The following is a 19,935-nucleotide window of genomic DNA, read 5'->3' as shown; positions in this document are numbered from 1 at the left end:
CAGCCCACCTGGCTGAGGGACAACAGGTTGTCTTGACCTAATTGCACGGACTCTTTGCCCACACTCTCTCTTACCGTATTCTGCTTCATGTCAACCTTGCATGCAGCCGTGACATCTGACTGCGATCTTTAGCCCCCAAGTCGCCCTGCTGATGATCCCACCCTAGCGTGAGTAGCCCAGTGCAAAACCTCTGCCAATGTACACCAGGATGCAGACCAGCGATAGGAAAGCTTCTGGATGGTAAGAACAGGAAAACAGTATGTAAAGCATCCGATCCTATTCTAACGGCGGGCTCTAGTTGGATGCTGTGTTGCCGCACTGATGCACCCACCCTGGCATGGTTCGCCCAGCACCAGAATTCTGATACAGATATACCCAGGATGCAGACAAGGAAGCTTCTTGTTGGCGGAATTTGGGTAACTGAAAGCTCAAATCTTGCCTGCCCTCAGCTGAGAGTACATTTATCTTAAACATTTCATGGATGCACTCTATTGAGCCAATATTGTGTCATATTCAGTACCAGTGGGTACTTGTCGCTCTATTGAGCCAATATTGTGTCACATCCAGTACCAGTGGGTACTTGTCGCTCTATTGAGCCAATATTGTGTCATATCCAGTACCAGTGGGTACTTGTCGCTCTATTGAGCCAATATTGTGTCATATCCAGTACCAGTGGGCACTTGTCTTTTGTGCATCACCAAGTCAGTCCCTGGTTCGTTAACCGTATTAATCTTTTGGTTTCTTTACACTCTGTTGCTTCTCTGACTGCACCAAGTAGGCGTGGTGGCCCCAGTCCCCGAGTTGAAGTTAATTGAACTTTAAAGCAGTATTTCTCTGGGCGTCTCCTACAACGCGACCTCTTTTGCTGGGGTACCTAACTTGGACTGCTAGCGGGGATACCCACGTGGCTCCTTCTCAGCAGTGATTTGGAGTGAATCCATGATGTTGCCAACAGCGAGGACCATGCAGCAAGAAAAGCCCATCTGTGTCCGTAGTTCCATCGAGTGACACCTCTGCTAGCTGGGCTCACCCCTCTGCTCCTATTCATTTGTAATTCATAGCGCTGACAACCGCAGCGTTATAAAATGCTGGGGGTGCAAAGAAGCTTATTTCTTGACCCTATTGTATGCCTGCCCCTCACCGTTTGACCGCTTTTTTGGGTGCAGTGTCCCCAAGCTGATGTCCCCACCCTTTCGTAGTCATCAAATTCCAAACTTTTCTAATGTCTACCAAGGAGCCGACAAATGGGTGGGGACAGGAAGGGAACCCTATGTACAGTTCCCTGCCCCTTCTCGACTCCTTGAAATGCCAATATTTATACTACCAGGTTGACCTATTGTGCTCCAACCCAGCATTTCCCCCAAACCTATGGAACCACAACACATGTGTTAGATGACAACTACCACAACCGGCCTAGCTGTAGGCGAGTATTCTCCAGGTTAACTGAACCAACCCTCTGTGGTGTGGTATGAACTGCTTCGACTGAGTAACATGTAACCTGCTCTTGCTCACGGAATGTGCATATTTAGCTGAATTGACCAGCCTTATGCACAGGCAGTCTTATTGGTAGACTATGGCGAGCAAATGAATGGAGTCAAGTCTGGTGTCAGTGAATGTTTGTCTATTGTGCCTCTGCCCCTAAGTGCTTAGCTTTGTTCTGGCTGTGTTGAAATTGTTGCTTGCGTCACACTCTGGATTAAAGAAATGAGCAAAGTCTCTTGCTTTCTTCACTGCTGAGGGAGCCAAGTCCCTTCACAGATATCACTTTACATTTCCTGTTTCTGACTGCCAAGCGGGATGAGATTGCAAGGACCAAACCCAGCCAACAAGAATTAGCATCTTCTGTCAGTCAGACCATGATGACCGCAGCGGGGCCTTTGCTGGGCTGTCCCTGTTACTTAAACCAGGAGTAGGAACTAATTCAATTGTTGGCGCCTGGCATAAATTGCCCTCCAATAAGAATGAAAGGCCTGCCTGTTTGCTGGTTAGCATCCCGCACCCTTCTAATTGGTGATACGAAACATATTTCCTCAGCATGAGCCGACAGTCCTGGGCGCCATTGACATCACCCATCCCACCCCCTTTGTAACCGCACCCTCCACCTCCTGAGCGATGCCCATTTGGTTAAAATTCCATGCGGAACCTGAAATGCTTTTTTACCCTCATATCGTTGGCACTAATGGCAAGCACCGCTCGTGGTTTCCCACCAGGGGTCTCTCGTCAGTCTAAAGTGTGTGAAGATGTCTCGCTAGAGTGGGCACACAGGCTGTTATACGTGTGTGACCCTCCTCAGCAAGCTATGTGTCTGCCCCGCTCCTGGTGCTCATAAATGAGTGGTTTTGAGAAATGCGGGTCCGTATAATTCAATCTGACCATTAATTACCTAAAAGGATGATCCACTTGCAGTTGAATCCTGTGCTGTCCAGCGGACCAACCGCAGAGGCTGTTCACCTGTTAACCATGTGAGCGGTGTTTAAGCTAGCGCCTCAGACCGTACTGTTCTATCTCAGCATGAGTATTGCCTGTTGTGCTGAGCTGGGAGAGGCTGATCTCGGGATGTCGTGGAGAGCTCCCTTGTTAGATAGAGACACCCCCGAGACTTCCCTATGCAGCACTGCAGGAGGGGCCCTATATGCAGCAGGGACCTGAGTTTCAAACAGGTTCAAGCTCAAAATCCCCCGATGGCTCCTACGGTCACCATGCCTGTGGCCCTTGCCGCTGGGTCACCCTACCCTTTGAACGCCCCCTTTGAAAGACTCTGGAATTTTCAACATACTCTCATCTATACTTTGTAGTTTGCACGAGACTGCTGATGACAAACAATAGCTCGGTGTTCTCTGTTAGGCTTATATATCCAAACGTATATGCTGCCCTACAAAAGCACCTCTCAGGCAGCGCAGTAACTCCATCACTTAGTCACATCATTTGCGCTTGCGATCTGCATTGTACAACTTTGCATTGTGAATAGCTAGCCAAAGCTGACGCTAGTTAATGAAAGAGCAGAAAACTTTGCATGCACCCAACAACGGGCCTGAATTTCTTTATCTGGAACAACTAAGCTATTACTACTATTCATATTTCTGGTTGCCTATGTTGTCGAGTTGCATTTTTTTTTACCGGACATAGTTGGGCTTTGCCGGAGGAACACAGGGGGAATTGGGTGCCCTTACTTACTCTTCAGATGTTGCAAAACGTCAACACCACCTCTACTTGAATTCGGGGCACAAGTCCTAAAAGAAGAAGTGGGGGGATGCTGACGTCACGAGAGGAAGTGACATCACAAAAGGTGGATTGCACCATCAGACTCATTGCCTCCCCTCGCTCACCCCTTAGATGAGATTGCATCAGAAAAGCCAGTGCTTGAGAGCGCTCAAATGAGCTCCAATCTCGCCCCAGAGAGGCCAAAGAGTGAATGTGTGGCTCCATTTGCTCCAGTTATCGAGCTCCCAGTAAAATAAGTGGGGGGACGCCGTATACCCGCGTGGTACCCCGACTGGAGCCCTGCTTGAATTCCTCTAAATGGTGCAGCTGCACTATTGCATTGCAAAAGCTTCTTTAAAGCATGTGACGCTGGATCCTCAGACAATAGCTTGACCACATACTCCATGGGTTGGGGGCAGGCTCTGTGTGTCTGTTGATTGGTGTCAGCGAACTGAAAGTGTTTCCAGGTAGAAATAAGCAAGGAGTTGCAGACAGCAAGCAGCGTGCGCGGCGCTACTCGTGCCCGAGCCAACACGCCATCACTCCACAAAGTAATACAACAGATCGCCTACAGCGCAAGCGCTGTTTAGGCTTGACCTAAAAACCCTCCCTCAGAGCTGCCGCTCCCGGGCCACATGCACATGCCTCGATTTGTTCACCCTCACAGCCTCTGGCCACGCTAGCCCCTGGGCACCCGGATGTGGGAAATACTTGGCCCAAATCCCTACCAGCCAGCCTCAGACTCCGCTCCACAAGTGGACAAGGGGGTTGGGGCCCAGACTCACCAAAGGCAACGGTTCCGGGACGCCGCGGTTACTGCTACACCCAGTGAAGCAGTAAAAACGAGAAAATAAATAAACAATGCTTAATTGCCCCCCCAACCGCTCGAATTTCATGCTTACGATGGCTATCTTGGAGGACGGTACAGCAAGCCCCCAAGAGGAGGGGTTAGACTCACCCTGGCATTCCTGATGCCTGTGGTACCTCCGTACCCAGGGACACGACACGGCTCGACAGTGTGTCCCGCGGGGGATAAAGAGACAGCGTGATGTCTTGGTGTGAAAAGGATCGCCAGATGGGCATGGGAGGTACCTGGCCACCTGCCCACTAGCACGTCGGGAAGGACCCAGGGGGGTCAAAACACTAGACCTGTTGGGTTTGTGCCCTCATGTGGTACTATGGTGGCCGTCCTTCTATGGGGTCCCCCTGCGTGTGCCGCGGGCAGCCTCAGTTTCACTGCCTGTGCTGTGCTGCAGGAGAGGGCAGTGTTGTCCACTGTCCACTGCATGACTATTCTTCCAGTAGGTCAGGGTGAGCTCCATCAGGCCACATAATCAAAGCTGTGTGCCAGGGGTGCCGGCTCAATGCATTGATGTTAAATCACTGACAGATTATCGACTACAGAAATATCGACGTCAACAATATCGGAGGCAAAATATCGATGTCCACAATATCGAAGTCCTATCTACATTATGGTAAGTACAAAAATATCGAGAAAAAAATATCGTTGTCAAATATGGTTGTTAAAAATGTGTTTTTTTTTTTAATGTTAAAAAATAATGTTAAATAAAGTAACTAATACATATAATTAAAAGAAACATAGTTACAAATATTTTTAAATGTTTTAAATTATAACTAATACATATAATGTAAAAATAAATTAAACATATACATATAAAAAATAATATATGTACTTACGTAATAATATTTATAGTTATTGTAATAAAATGTTTTACATTATAAATACATATATACACATACAACAATAATATAAATAAAAATATAAAAAATATATATAACAAATTAAAAATGTATATTTAAATAAAAATATATTTTGAAAATAAATTATACACTTCATTAACTAAAACAGTAAACATCGGATGGAAAAGGGGATACAATCACTATTCCCACTCCAATAAGTGCAACAGTAGAGATAGTATTGGATAGCGTAGGGGTAAAAATTACTATTCCCACTCCAGAGAGTCCAACAGTAGGAAAAGTGTTGGATAGCGCAGGGGTAAAAATTACTATTCCCACTCCAGAGAGTGCAACAGTAGGGAAGGTGTTGGATAGCGTAGGGGTTAAAATTACTATTCCTACTCCAGTTAGTGTAACAGTGTAGAAACCATGTAGAAACCATAAAAGTTACAATATATCCACATCTCATAAAAGAAGTCCATAAAAAATGTACAGTTCATAGCCATAAAAACAAGCGATATACATAGTTTACAAGGGGCCGAAACACATGGGCCCTAAGTTTATAGCAAAAAAACGAAATAACATCTCCCACTGGGATAACGAAGGTTCAAAACAAGCCAATGTTCCAACCAAAGGTTACAAGTAAAATTAAAAGGTACAATAAATATATTTATGTGCTTAAAAAAAAGAGAACACGCATGAGTTATACCTTAAAACCATGAGTACCTCCTCCCCATAAAATAACTAATATTCCAGACAAGCCCTGGTTCTCACCAAAGATTTCAGGTAGCCTACTATAAAAAAATATATACAGTCTGGTTTCAACAGCTGTAAATACAAAAGTGCTGGGCGAACCTGGTTTAAATTAAGCCTCTTTCAAAGGGGGAGTAAAAAATGTCTCCGAGGTTCTTCATAGAATTTGCATAGGAACATGTGTAGCGGATCCTGAGGAGACACGTTGTCGCAGCCACAGGGTGCTATCACCTGTCCTCTGCTACACCCTTTCGGAACGGCATTTAACAAATGGAAAAAATCAATGCGAAACCTGGACAATAAAAAATGCTCATGGGTGGTCAATGTTCCCAGAAGATATGACTCAGTCGATGGATGAGTTTTTAGAGTCAGATATTTATGGGCGCTTGGTTTGTATAATTCCTGTTCATCTTTTTCTAGCTTCCTGGTACAAATAAAGCTTTGTAACCAATTCCACATCCTTTTTTGTTATAGTGGAAGGTTTTAAAAAGAGTTACGAACGACCCAACTCTGTAAAGCGACCTCTAACATACCTCAACCATTGAATTCTGGACATATGTTGCAGGTTCATACAGTCCGTTATTATCTGCTGGGTAAGCGTTAGCTCCTTGTTTGGCCAACACTTAAGCCGAAACACTAGAGGGCTCAAAGCAAGAGTATCACATAAAAATGGGGCCCCAAACTATTCATGAGCTACCAGGTTCGATAAACCGGTCGGCATTCCCAGCAGGCGCTTAAAAAAATTATTCTCTGCCACCTGCAGCGCGTCTGCTGTGGTATACCCCCAGACTTCACTACCGTAGCGTGCAGTTGATGCTCCTTTGGCCTGATACATTTTCAACATGGCTGCAATTGGGCGTTTGCCCATCTTAGCAGCAAAGTTGAAAATAGCGGCAACAGATATGTCAGTAATACTGATGTATCTGTAACTCCTTGCGACATGGAGCGCCGTACAGTAAATATGACCCGTCCATAATGTTGCAAGGAGGGCGCACTGAGAAGTGACGCATCGCTGCTGTCACGCAGTGGTGCACCACTTCTCATAAATGAGGCCCTGCGTGTATTATTTTCAAATCTCGACACAACAAAAGCCCAACTTTAGTGACCTCTAGAACCCAAAACATTCCTAAACAAATCCTTAGATTAGCCTATCAAAATCTGTTAGAGGCCCCTAAATTTCACATGAAGAGAGTGGGTGGAACTTGGTTTGCAGAGATTGCTCCAAAGGTTTGGAAGTTCATGACTCCGCGCATTAGAGCCACCACTTCTCACGAGAGCTTCTGGACTCAGTTGAAAACCGGGCTCTTTAGAAAGGATTATGGCTAAGTTGTGGGGTCTCTTCTGATTTTAGGTTTTAGCGCCATGAAACTTTTTGGGTGTACGCCTGCCATATAAATACACTGTAACGGCTATATATCTAACACTCTGTGTATATTGACCCAGCACATGGTGGATGGTAAATCTACTACAAACTAAAACTAATAATTCCAAAGGGCGGGAATGCAACATGCAGCCGTCCAAACAATGAAAGAAAACAACAGTTTTACAATGACAGGGGGGGGGTCAAAGCAGAGCGTGTCTCTGATGGCAATAGATACAGTGTCCCTGCCCCTCAAGAAAAAAGCATAAATCAGGGCCTTCTGGCAATGAACACAGGTCGGCTCCGTGGGGGAACCGCGCCACATATAGCGTGAGCCCGCCTCATCCCAGGCCCCACCCTTCCCCACACCCCGCGACCATATTCTATGTGAACATACATGCACACTACAGCAGATAATGTATATTTAGCGGGACCAGAGTGCGGTATACAGGGGAATTGCATCACATGTAGTCACCTCGATGTTCAAAACCTTCCAAACATAGTACTTTAATTGTTACGCCACCACCCACAGCAACCCACACTTTACACAATGACACAGACACAGTGATGTTTGGAAAAAGGAGTTGCAGGTTTATTTGTTACCTTACAGGCGATCCCTATCCGCCCCGCAACCCCTAGTTGCTGGGCACCTGAAGTTTAGCCAAAATTCACCAGCTGCCATAGCCCGGTGATGTACCCTGGGAGCACTTACACTCCCACCGGTGAACCTAACGTCCCCCATAACACCGCCCACTGGACGAGGGAGAGTGACTCACACCTTCTCCAGCCTGGTGGAGCTTCATATGGCAAGCCCCCGGTTGCTCAAGTTTACAACCGCCCTAAGGACTAACAGGGCGCTGTCGTACTCAAAGTTCCCAAGAAGGACCCCTTAGAGCATGTATGACTTATGCATGCATGTGCTTTATCCTGGAGGCTTCAGATTCTGTTCCTGCGCCTTCCTGTTGTGGGATCGCCCTGTAACTCCTCCTGCAACATTAGACAGATGTTAATCACAGTCCCCCCCACTTCACACCCTTACTCCGGGTGAGCGGTAGGGAGGGGAATTCGATGTAAGGGGGATCCTAGTCCTGAACGGAGAAGGGTGGGGGGGAGGGCTACCTATGGGCCTAGGCAAAATGGTGGCCGGGGAGCAACCTGCCTTTTCGTGACCTGTCTGGTGGGGGAGCAGCAGTAAAGAGGATGCGGGGGAGGAGGGGGAGCCCCTTATACCTAGAGCCATGCCCCCTCACCGGCGGCTTGCCCACGCCGCCCCCAGAGTCTTGATGCCCGGCTCCCTCAAAGGTACTATGGGGGGCTGCCCTCCTACGGGATCCCCTGCAGGGACCTCGGGCATCCTGCATAGTACTTTTATCGTTACGCCGCCACCCACAGCAACCCACACTTTACACAATGACACAGACACAGTGATGTTTGGAAAAAGGAGTTGCAGGTTTATTTGTTACACAAATAAAAGGCGGGTTATCTTACAGGCGATCCCTATCCGCCCCGCAACCCCTAGTTGCTGGGCACCTGAAGTTTAGCCAAAATTCACCAGCTGCCATAGCCCGGTGATGTCCCCTGGGAGCACTTACACTCCCACCGGTGAACCTAACGTCCACCATAACTCCGCCCACTGGACGAGGGAGAGTGACTCACACCTTCTCCAGCCTGGCGGAGCTTCATATGGCAAGCCCCCGGTTGCTCAGGTTTACAACTGCCCTAAGGTCTAACGGGGCGCCGTCGTACTCAAAGTTCCCACGAAGGACCCCTTAGAGCATGTATGACTTATGCACCCGTGTGCTTTACCCTGGAGGCTTCAGATCCTGTTCCTGCGCCTTCCTGTTGTGGGATCGCCCTGCAAATCCTCCACAGCCCTGGGTGTGGCCGCCGCTGCACCCAGAGCCCCCACCACTACTTCTACCTACATCCTGCTACTTCTAGCGCTTCCCCTACGTCTAGCAAGAATATCGCCATGCCTACTTTGGACCAGTGGACCCCGTCTGATTCCCAGCAACCTATAGATTTCGCATGCAGCAGGCCATGCCTAATGAAACCCAACCCCCCGCGTTTCCGTAAATTTCCGCATGGCTGCATATATTCACCTGCGGGCTATCTCCAACACCTCTTGAGATCTAGCTCAGTGCCATATGGGTCTAGGTGTTATATCGGACCACCAGAGGCCGCCTGAACCCAGCTCGCTGCCTACTATCTTAGGTCCCCCCTCATTTCCTGCAACAGGCGCCTCTTCCCTACAGTTGCTAAATCATTCCCCCCAGATGCACCACTATGATGTTGGGCTGTGGTCTACCCTCCTTCAAAATCCTGCGCCGTGTTCCTACTAGATCAGCCCAGCGCATACCGGTAACTCCAAACCAGGATATAATTGAGTTGCTGAAACCATGTTTCCACTGAACTGCTTTCACCCATCTTGCAATTCTTGCGACCTAAGAGTGCCCCATAACCCACACATTTGTGCCTGAAATAAAACACAGTGCTTGGCAAAAACTAGTTTATTCCACGGACGGGACCGTGTGAACCATATATCTAAATACCTGCCCTTATTTGAATTCTGGGAATATCAAGTGTTCTTCAATACTTTATAGCCCATTTGTGCTTAACACAGGGGTTTTCTCAATCTCATGGCCCATAGCACCCTCGTTGGATGACCAATTCCACAACCTGCATGGTTGCCTGCCAAGGCTAAAGGGCGGGAGAATTTAAACGGTATTGTCACTCAACACCATGGTATCACGTTTCAACGACCACAGAAGGATGAACTGCTAAGTGGACTTACCAGGACCTGAACCTGTGACCAGCAGTCGAACCCAACTCCCTTTCAGTTCCGCCGCTACTCCTGCCTGTGAACTTGTACCCCGGGGCCACCTTCTGGCACCATAACCCATACTTGGACCTGCCTGAGCTAGAAACACATCTAAAAGGCGTTCCAACCAGCAACCACCAACATTGCGGTCCAAATGTTCGCTGACAACTCCCAAGTAAAATTAGCTTAACTAAAGCAACTTGTAACCTGCCAACAATTTAACCTTAACAATGCCCACAAAATGTGCTCTCGTAGTTATCTGTATTAATGCTCCCTCCCTTCCATATCCGCACTAACATGGCAACCCACACCCTCTTGGGAATGGCACGCTCACGCCCCAGCTGACAAGTGCCTATTCGTATGTAGCCCATGGCCTTACGTTCATCCCTGCCGGTATACCAGGATTATGTTGAAACTCAGTTAGCCCTACTGCTGAATGCGCGTTTCACCATCCCCTATCTGTCTGCTACCCGTGACCCGCAGCTGGTGCTAATGATGGTACAAATAGCCCTGTACTATCACATTAGAGGGCCGTTTGAGCACTTATCAAAGACCATGGCTAACTCACTCACAGTATGGCAGAGACAAGAGGGGCTGTCTATTTAAAGCCCATTAAGAGGATCGTTATTTAGCCCAAAAGGGAGAGATCCTGAGAAATGAGGTAGGGACCACCATACCCTGCATGTGAAACAGTCCCGGATTACTTTGCCATGTGCAGTAGTGTCACCACAATTCGTCGGCATCTAACCTGTGCAGTGTCCTGTTCTGTGCAGTAACCCCATGCTTCCACTGGGTACCTCTCCCTGATGTGGGTGACCCAGGTAAATGGTCCCCCTGTATGGCGGCCTGCCAGAGAGATATACCTCTCATACCCCATAGGTACCGCTACCTGTCATTGCTAGAATCGGTCAATTGACACGACCACACCTCAAAACCTCCGAGACAAGATGCGGCCAGTTAACCCTACCCAAACTCCACAGAAACAACAATGAGCAGGCTCTGACATAACTGAGGGTGTCCTTGGTTGTACATACTACTTCCGTACTGTCCAATCAGATGTGCCCCTTGTAAGGATACCACAACCGCTTTGGATTTGAGCATCACCCAGCACAACCTTTCTTCCTGGACCCTCCTCCAACCTGATGTGTATTTGGGTACGCTGTCACCCTAGGGGTCTGCTGGCTCTGACAGACGTGACAAAATGAAGCCTGCAGCATGTCCCCAAACTCAGCAGAAAACCCCATGGTTGCGAGCTAATCACCAACGTCTGCAAAAGCATGCCAACCCATATAGTGTTTTACTTCCCTTTGCTCAGGGGGGATGGGGGGGAGGAGTCCTGTCCAGAGGTGTGTGTATTGAACAGCATGTGTCCTGGAAGTACCTATGATTGGAGTACAATTGTCACTAATTCATAGTGCCTGGTGTTTTAATAACTACTAGCAGGTCTAACAACCCATCTGGCTCCCTCCGCTTACCTTAGGCGTGTTGAATTGACGGGATCCAGGAGATATCTCCCTTGGCATGTCATCCCCTTAGCAGCACATCTACAGCTATTATGCATGTCGCTTAAATAGTCCCCATCATGTGTTTAATGATACTTTGTTTGAATTCTGATCTTGACAACATCCCTACAAACCAACAGTGTTGAGAACCACCCATGTTTGTTTTTTGTACAAGTCGTCTCCGTTAACCTGGCACTGTTAGACAAAATTAATCTTTATAAACTTTTTATACCCAAGTATATCAAGTTGCGCAACTTGGGACACCGTCACTTCATCCCTACGTACGTTCAGGCATGGAAATACTGCCAAAGGCATCCCCACCGTAGTCCCATTTAACCACTACATAAATGGGGGCAGATTTATGTTAACTGGCGCATCCCCAGGGATGCGCCAGTTAACGTGCGCCACAGCTCCGCCACCCATGGTGCGCCGCATTTATAATGCGGCGCACCATGGTGCAAAAACGCACAGATGCGTCACGCATCTGTGCCGGAAATGTGGCGCATTGCTGGAGTTGCGTCGCAAGCGCGACGCAGCTCCAGCAAGGCTCGGGAGTGCCCCATCCACACAATGCTGCATCAAGACCTACGCCTGCTTCAAGCAGGCGCAGGTTTTAGACGCAGCATTGGCCTGAAAGTGACTGAGTGAAATCTCATAGATTTCACTCAGCCACTTTCATGAGGCGTTCCTGCGCAGGAACGTCCCCCCTGCGCAGGAACGCCTCCTTATGGCGCAAGGCTTTACAACGTGACACATCTCCTAGATGCGTCACGTTGTAAATAGGGTGCATTGTTTGCACCGCAGTTGCGTCAAATAAAGTGATGCAATTGCGGCGCAAGGGCATCATAAATCTGCCCCATGGTGTTTAAGGGAACAAAAAAGTCTATTGTCAGCTATAGCTCGCTCTACACGGTTCCTAATTTTAACAAAGTGCCGTTGCCTGAATAAAGTCTCCTCCTATGCAAAGCTAAGTACTTGTGCCACATAATACATTTCCTAAGCATTAACATAAACCCCCAAGTCTTCATTCTATAAGTGTGCCGTATTATGTCTCCAGCTCTCCTCGAAGTTCAAAACCTTCCAAACATTGCAAATGCCTGTTTAAAAACCATCCTGTCAACGTCATCCTCTCATAAGGGTGTGTGCGTCCTCAGTTTGTGTCCATAGAGAATGCCCCTCGCACTCACATGTTACCTTAGGAGAGGGAGGGGGGAGTCAAAACGTCTAAAGCTTTACTTATAAAACATTTGTAAAGCCCATTTTGATGCCTTTGTGCACCCATTTGATGTCGTCATAGGTATCTTCAGCACTGACGCCATTTTTAATGATGTAGAATCACAAGAGCTCCAGGCCTGGCCGCAGCGGCCGCTGTGAAGCTATCTCCGGCACACAGCTACACCCATGTGTACCAGTGTGGGATGCGGGGCCTTTTCTGTGTCGGTGTATCCATGCGCCCTGCCTCTAGGCCTCAGCCAGGCCCCGACCTCTACTGCGCATGCTGGGCCCCGGGGGAAGCAGAGTCGCAGACTAGTCTTCCCCCGGGGTCATTCGCGCATTGATAGGCCAGGTAGGGGAAGGGGAGGAGTTAGGGGGAGGGTATTTAGGCGCAGGGGAGGAAGGGAACTTCCTCTACCTGCGCCTGGCACCATCGGGAGGGAACTGAAAAGGCCACCCACCCACCCGGCAGCTGGAGGGTGTTTGGGTCGGTCTATAGCGTTGCCAGTTTAGGCCAGAGCTGCTGTAGGCAGGATTTGAAGGGACAGGGGGTCAAGAGCGGGCACACCCATCCCTTGGGGGGGGAGTTCGTAGGGCGGATAGAAGCATGAATGGCAGGACGCAAGGAGTGGGCCGGATGACAAGTGATTGAGGGGCAAGAATAAAGCATGGTTGGAGCTTCTAGGGCTTTGTGATGAAGCGGAACGAGTGAAACGAATGAGAGGGGAGTGTGAGTGGGGGTTTGTTGTTATGATTATGTTGTTGTTACTGTTATGTACAGATTACGCAGTTCTGGTCTAATAAAATGGCCTTTTACGCTGACACTGCGTGGTCTGTTTATTGCGCGATGTCCATGGACCTCTGACCTGTTCAATAGATCCATCCTACCACACGTACCACCTACAGCTCAGCAAAGCCAGCGGGCACAGAGACGAACTTGTAGACTAAATGGTACAGAGGAAGTGATTTTATTTATTTAGGAGCACTTTATACAATTTTAGCTCCCCACATCGGGATTACATATAAAACCTCGGCTCCTCACGCCCATCTGACTGTTTTTCACGATGACGGGAAGTGCTCAGAGTATCTGCAAATACAACCACATTCAGGAAATGTAAACCTTTTGGATTTCCAGGCTCAGGGCTTAACCTACAGGCTAAGCAGGAAATTAATTCGATTTTTTTTAAAACCTGATAACAAATCCTTCTAAACCTGCTTCAGCTCCTGTTGCACCCCCCCACCCCCCCAGAGATGTCCTGAAATGCCCTTGTCTCCTTGCTGCGTCCTAGCCACAATGCGGAAGTGTGAAGTGATAGGACAGGCACCGCGCCAAGAGTACCAGCCGGCACAACGAGAACTGAGTGCAGGGTATTCCCTTTGGCCAGGCTCTGCTTCCTTACTGTACCCCAGCCAAGTCCTGCAATCAGAGTTTGTTGCACAACTCACTGTGGTTAGGCAGCAGCGATTGTGTACACGGCATGTGTGCTACCAACGTTCCACCACAACACGCTGCACTTCGCCCCTGAGGACTCTAGTTGACGTTTAGTAGCCAAAATGGCGGCGCGTATTCTCGTGTTCGGTCAGCCCCTTGCGGCCTGCAGTCATGAGTCTGCACCTGCAGATCTTCCTGAAACAAGTATGTCCACCCACTAGCCCACGAAAAAAACGCTAGCCCACAGACCCATGAAAAAAAAACACAAGCCCACGGACCCATGAAAGAGCCCACTAGGCCACAGACCCATGAAAAAAAACAACTAGCCCACGGACCCATGAAAAAAAAACACTAGCCCACAGACCCATGAAAAAAACCCACTAGCCTACGGACCCATGAAAAAAAAAAACTAGCCCACAGACCCATGAAAAAACCCACTAGCCTACGGACCGATGAAAAAAACCCACAAGTATGTCCACCCACTAGCCCACGAAAAAAAAAACACTAGCCCACAGACCCATGAAAAAAAAACACTAGCCCACAGACCCATGAAAAAACCCACTAGCCTACGGACCGATGAAAAAATCCCACAAGTATGTCCACCCACTAGCCCACGAAAAAAAAACGCTAGCCCACAGACCCATGAAAAAAACCCACTAACCCACAGACCTATGAAAAAACCCACTAGCACACGGGCCCATAAAACAAGCATTTAACAATGCAATAGGTCTCGCATTACTGAAAGTTTATACTATTGGTGTTGCAATATTATTTGCAACTCCAATAGCTCAACCCTTTAGTAATGCCAGACCAATTTCTCTATGTTTTTAATACTATATGTTTTTAGTAACCAACGTGGCACGTGTACGTGCTGTGCAGCTTACGTAAAAAGTGCAAAATTGAAAAAATTGTGTTTGGCGAGCCGCGCTAGAGAAAAGAAAGACGCGGCTCGACAAACTCCATTTTTTCAATATTGTGTGTTTTTCGTAAGCAACGCAGCACGACGCCTGTGCCACTCTGCTTACTAACAGAAAAACAGAGTTTGGCGAGCCGCAACTGAGAAAAGAAAGGCGTGGTCGCCATTGTTAAAGATGAAGGCGTGCTACGCTACATGTGCACGGTGAAGCGGGAGAGCTTGTCCCACCTGCAACAGCAGCTGGGAGAAAGTCATTAGTAAAATAGTGCTCACAGACTGTAAATAAAACATACCAAGTAACAGTTACAAAATCAGAAAAGGCAGCACTAAGGAAGGACTAGTAAGCCTATTCACGAATCAAAAGCAACCTTTAAAAAGTACAGTAACAGGATTGTATTGAAAAGATTGGCAGAAAATGTGCCGAACTGCAATTGAATGCAGCATGTCTCGAAGAGACAGCGCAAGCACTGCCTATGCGAGACCTAAAAAACCGACTAGCGCACGGACCCATGAAAAACCCAGTAGCCCACGAACCCATGAAAAAACTCACTAGCCCACGGACCCATGAAAAAACGCACTAGTCCACGAACTTATGAAAAAACCCACAGACGATTCTTAGGGCGACAACTACATGTTCAGCTCTCACCACATCCTGTCTCTTGCTTTGTGCAGTGTCAGAACTTTTAGGGTGGAGGTCACACTGAGTTTTCTTTTTTTTAATAAAGTTTTGTGAGTTACGATGTCCACATTAAGGGGGTGTATTACCACCGGCTTAAGTGTTAGTTATGAGAGATTCATAGTGTGTGACTGTATGACAAGAAGTGAATTCTAATATGTATAGATCCATTTGAGGGACTGGTTAGGAAGCATAGGATATGTTACAGTGCCAGGTAGTATGATAAGTGTAAAGCATGGGAATCCTACGGGAGGAGGGCCCTGAATTAGAACGGTAGACTGCTGGCTAAGGCACGCCTAGGCCTGCTATCTTACAGGCTGCGATCAGGAACTGCACTTCAAGCCGAAGCCTGCTCCAGGGATAAGGACTGGGGATCTGCTAAAGTCCATCAGTTTTGGCCTAAGTCATAACCGCTGCCTGTAGGTTCTGCCTCTCTATAATTCTTGACTTTTCGGATTGGCAAATTTTGAATGCTCAGTTTGGTGACACAACTCTCAAGCCATCTAAGGGGCATATTAGCTAGGGCCATATCGCCGCTTTAGCTGCACTTTTTTCCGCTAAAAGGCGATATTTTTATCGGCCTATCAAGCTGTCGCTAACAGCAGTTAGCGACAGCTTTTAAGTGATAGCGAGCGGTTTGGGGCCCGCTCTGCATGTCAGCGATATTTATCGCTAATGACATGCAAAGTGGGCGTGCCAAACTGTTAACGACTGACAACAGCCGCTAACACAGCTATCGCCTATTAACAAGGCAGGCGAAGCGTAAAAAAAAAAATCACGCTAAGTGCCATTATCGCTATAAACTAACGCCTTGTAAAAAGTTGACTTACCTGTATAGTCAATGGGGGGGTTGATAATCACATTAAACCCCCATTGGTGTTAATGCGAGAATATCGCTGGATTACCAGCGATAATCTCGCATTTCGCCGCTATCGCTGGATATTTTAGCACGATGGAGAAAAACGTTGCTAATAACATGTTTTCTCGGCTAAAATATCCAGCGATAGGCAGCGATAAAAAGAAAATTCGCTAAGCATGTTTAGCGATAAATATCGCTATTCCTTGCTAATATGCCCCTACTAGACCTAATAAATCATGACCCCACTCACAGACTTGGTCATCTCCTGGACCCTATCTTCGGGAACTGGACCGGAGTGCAAGCTATATCTCCGATACCGGTACCCTGGTCTGATCACTCCCTAATTCCGTTTCACATTCAGTCATCCGAGCCTGATCCTAAAAAAGATTATGATCACCGTTACCAGTGTCGGAAATGGAAAAATTTCTCCCAGGACACTTTTAACGAAATACTCGAAACAGGAGGACCTCCAGGAGGCACAGACTGTGAGACAGCCTATAGTCGCCTACAGAACCGTATTTTAACGGCCCTAAATAACACTGCTCCTATTCGAAATATGAAAAGCTCTAAAAATGCGAGAAAATCCACCCCGTGGTATACTCCTGAACTCCAGGCTGCTAAATCCGCCTGTAAAAAATTAGAACGAGAATGGCGTATCAATTTCTGCCCGGCTATTAAAACACAATATAAAATAGCGCAAAAGGACTATAATAAAAAAATACGTACTACCAAAGCCTTGCATTACAAAAACCGCATAGGGGAAGCAGAGAACTCCTCTAAAGAGCTCTTCAAAATCTTTAAAGAGATCTCTGTGCTCACAACTGATAATACGTCCCACACTGACTCTGTGGAAACCTGCAATAAAATTGCCAAATACTTCTCTGGGAAACTTACCGATATCTATGCCAACTTCTCTGGAAACCTGACATCTGGTCATGATTTTACGGAAAGTGAAGGAGTTAGTCCTACAGAGTCATGCCTACAATGCTTTTCGGTTCCCCCTCCTGAAATGCTTGTAAGCGTCTGTAAAAGCATCAAGTCGGGCTCCCCCCATGACCCTGCACCTCCGAAGATACTTGGAGCAAGTCTAAAAGTACTGGAACCTTACTTCAGGCACGTTATCCAAGTCTCCTTTTCCTCAGCCTGCCTTCCGGAGGATTGGAAGAAAGCAATAGTACTACCAATCAAAAAGAAACCCAATGTAAGCCAGGATACCCTGGAAAACTTGCGTCCCATCTCTCTCTTGCCTTACCTAGCGAAAGTGGCCGAAAAAATAGCCAACAAACAACTTATGGCTCACTTAGAATCTAATAACTCCCTGCATAGCTCCCAATCTGGTTTCCGGACGATCTATTCCACTGAAACAGCCCTCCTGAGAGCGACTGAAACTCTACGGGCAGGAGCTGACGAGGGTCACACAATGGCACTTCTTATGCTGGACCTCAGTGCTGCGTTTGACACTGTAGCACATTCCATCTTGCTACAGTGTCTAAACAAAGCTGGGGTCACCAAAGCGGCACTAGGATGGCTGAAAGCTTTCCTCACAGACCGATGCTTTCAGGTGCAGAGAGGTGCCTTCCTCTCAGACAGCATTGCTTTAGAACAGGGGGTGCCTCAGGGCTCTGCCCTGAGCCCCACCCTGTTCAACCTTTATATGTCCCCGCTGGCAGACGTGGTTCAATCATATGGCATAGAATTAGTCTCCTACGCCGATGATACCCAACTGCTCATTTCCCTATCCCAGGCTCCCACCTTAGCAGCCGCCAATTTCAAAACCTGCATGCAGGAGCTTGCAAGCCGGATGAACCAACACTGCTTGAAGCTAAATGGCTCTAAAACAGAGGTTCTTGTGATAGGAGGAAATGATGCTAGTTGGACTCAGGAATGGTGGCCACCCTGTCTTGGTCCTTTACCTACCCCCTGTAAGGAAGCAAAGAACTTGGGTGTCTGGGTGGATCCCAAACTCTCCTTTGATGGCCATGTCCATAAAGTTGTAGGGAAATGCTTTGGGGTTCGGAAGACCCTAAACCGTACTCTGGACATTCTTCCTCTTGAAGCCAGACGCACCATGACCCAAGCTTTAGTCACCTCCCGTATCGATTACGGAAATGTGCTTCTTTTAGGGACAACGGCTAGTCCTCAGGCTACCCAAAAGAGCAGCCTCAAAGCCTACCTTGGCCGCTCTCCACTGGCTTCCTATAAAAAAAAGGATCCTATTCAAGGCGCTCTTAATATGCTATAGAATAACCTCACAAAAAGCCCCTGAATACCTGAAGGATCTAGCCATGCCCTACGAGCCCAATAGAGCACTTCGCTCTAGGGCAGAGTTCTTCAAACTGTGGGGCGCGACCCCCAGGGGGGTCGTGCAGTCCTAGGAAGGGGGTCGCAGATTCCCCAGCTTTACTTGTCCCTGCAAAAAGACAGTCTTCCTGGGACAGCTAATTGAGATCATTATCAGCTGCTTGCCTGAATGAAAGGCAAGTGTGCCTTATCTGTTAATCTGCAAGTGAAAAGGATGCTTAGGAGCAGTACTGGCTCATTGTGAAGACAAAGATATTTTTTTGTGGAAATGCAAAGAGTTACCAACTGGGCTGGGAAGTTCTTGCTTTTAATTTTAACTGCATTTAAACAGCCCTTAGTGCCCCGAAAGAGGTGATTATGAGACAATTATGTAAATCTACGCTCTGGTATTACTAAAACCTACATTTTGAAAGAACCATTTTATTGTAAAACTATTCGCACATTTTGCAGCATTCTATCTTATCCTGTGTGTAATGCAAGTATAAAAAATTGACTTACATATTCACAGTGCTTTCCGTCACAGGCTGTGACTTCGTAGCACTAACAATACACATCACTATTCTCCACTGCACTGCACCAATCAAGATTAAATTATGTGGATCTCTGGTTACACACAGACCTCTGCAGTACATTAACTAATATAGGTTTCATAATGTACTACAGTGCATTTCCCACTGAGAAATAACTTGTTTTATTTATTTTTCATGTACGCTGCCCATGGCAGGTCTGATAACCCTTTTTATGGCTGCATGTGTGAGTGGCACAATCAGTACTGCAGGCCCACCAGCAGCATTTGGTTTACAGGCCCTGGCACCCTCAGGGCACTTTACTAGGGACTAACAAGTAAGCCAAACATGCCAATCATGGAAACACCAACCCCTAATACAATTTACAATTAGAGCACTTGAACTTTAACACTGAACAGCAGTTAGAAGGTCCTCAAAGACACTGAACCAGCAAAAACATAGTCAAAACTGGGAGGTCAGAAAGGAAAAAACAGGGGAAACATGCTAAAAGATGCCAGATCTAACAGGGGCATTTATGGTTGTCGATAGATGTTGATGATGAGGAGAACCATTTTCTAGAAAATGTTGTCAGAAAGGGTCCTTACGCCTAAAAAGGTTTGACAAGGGGGTCTCGACCTCAAAAAGTTTGAAGACCACTGCTCTAGGGGAACTGGTCTACTTAAAATCCCCCGGAT

The sequence above is a fragment of the Lissotriton vulgaris genome, chromosome 11, assembly GCF_964263255.1.
Source record: "Lissotriton vulgaris chromosome 11, aLisVul1.2, whole genome shotgun sequence".
NCBI lineage: Eukaryota > Metazoa > Chordata > Amphibia > Caudata > Salamandridae > Lissotriton > Lissotriton vulgaris.
Note: the sequence above shows the minus strand (reverse complement) of the source record.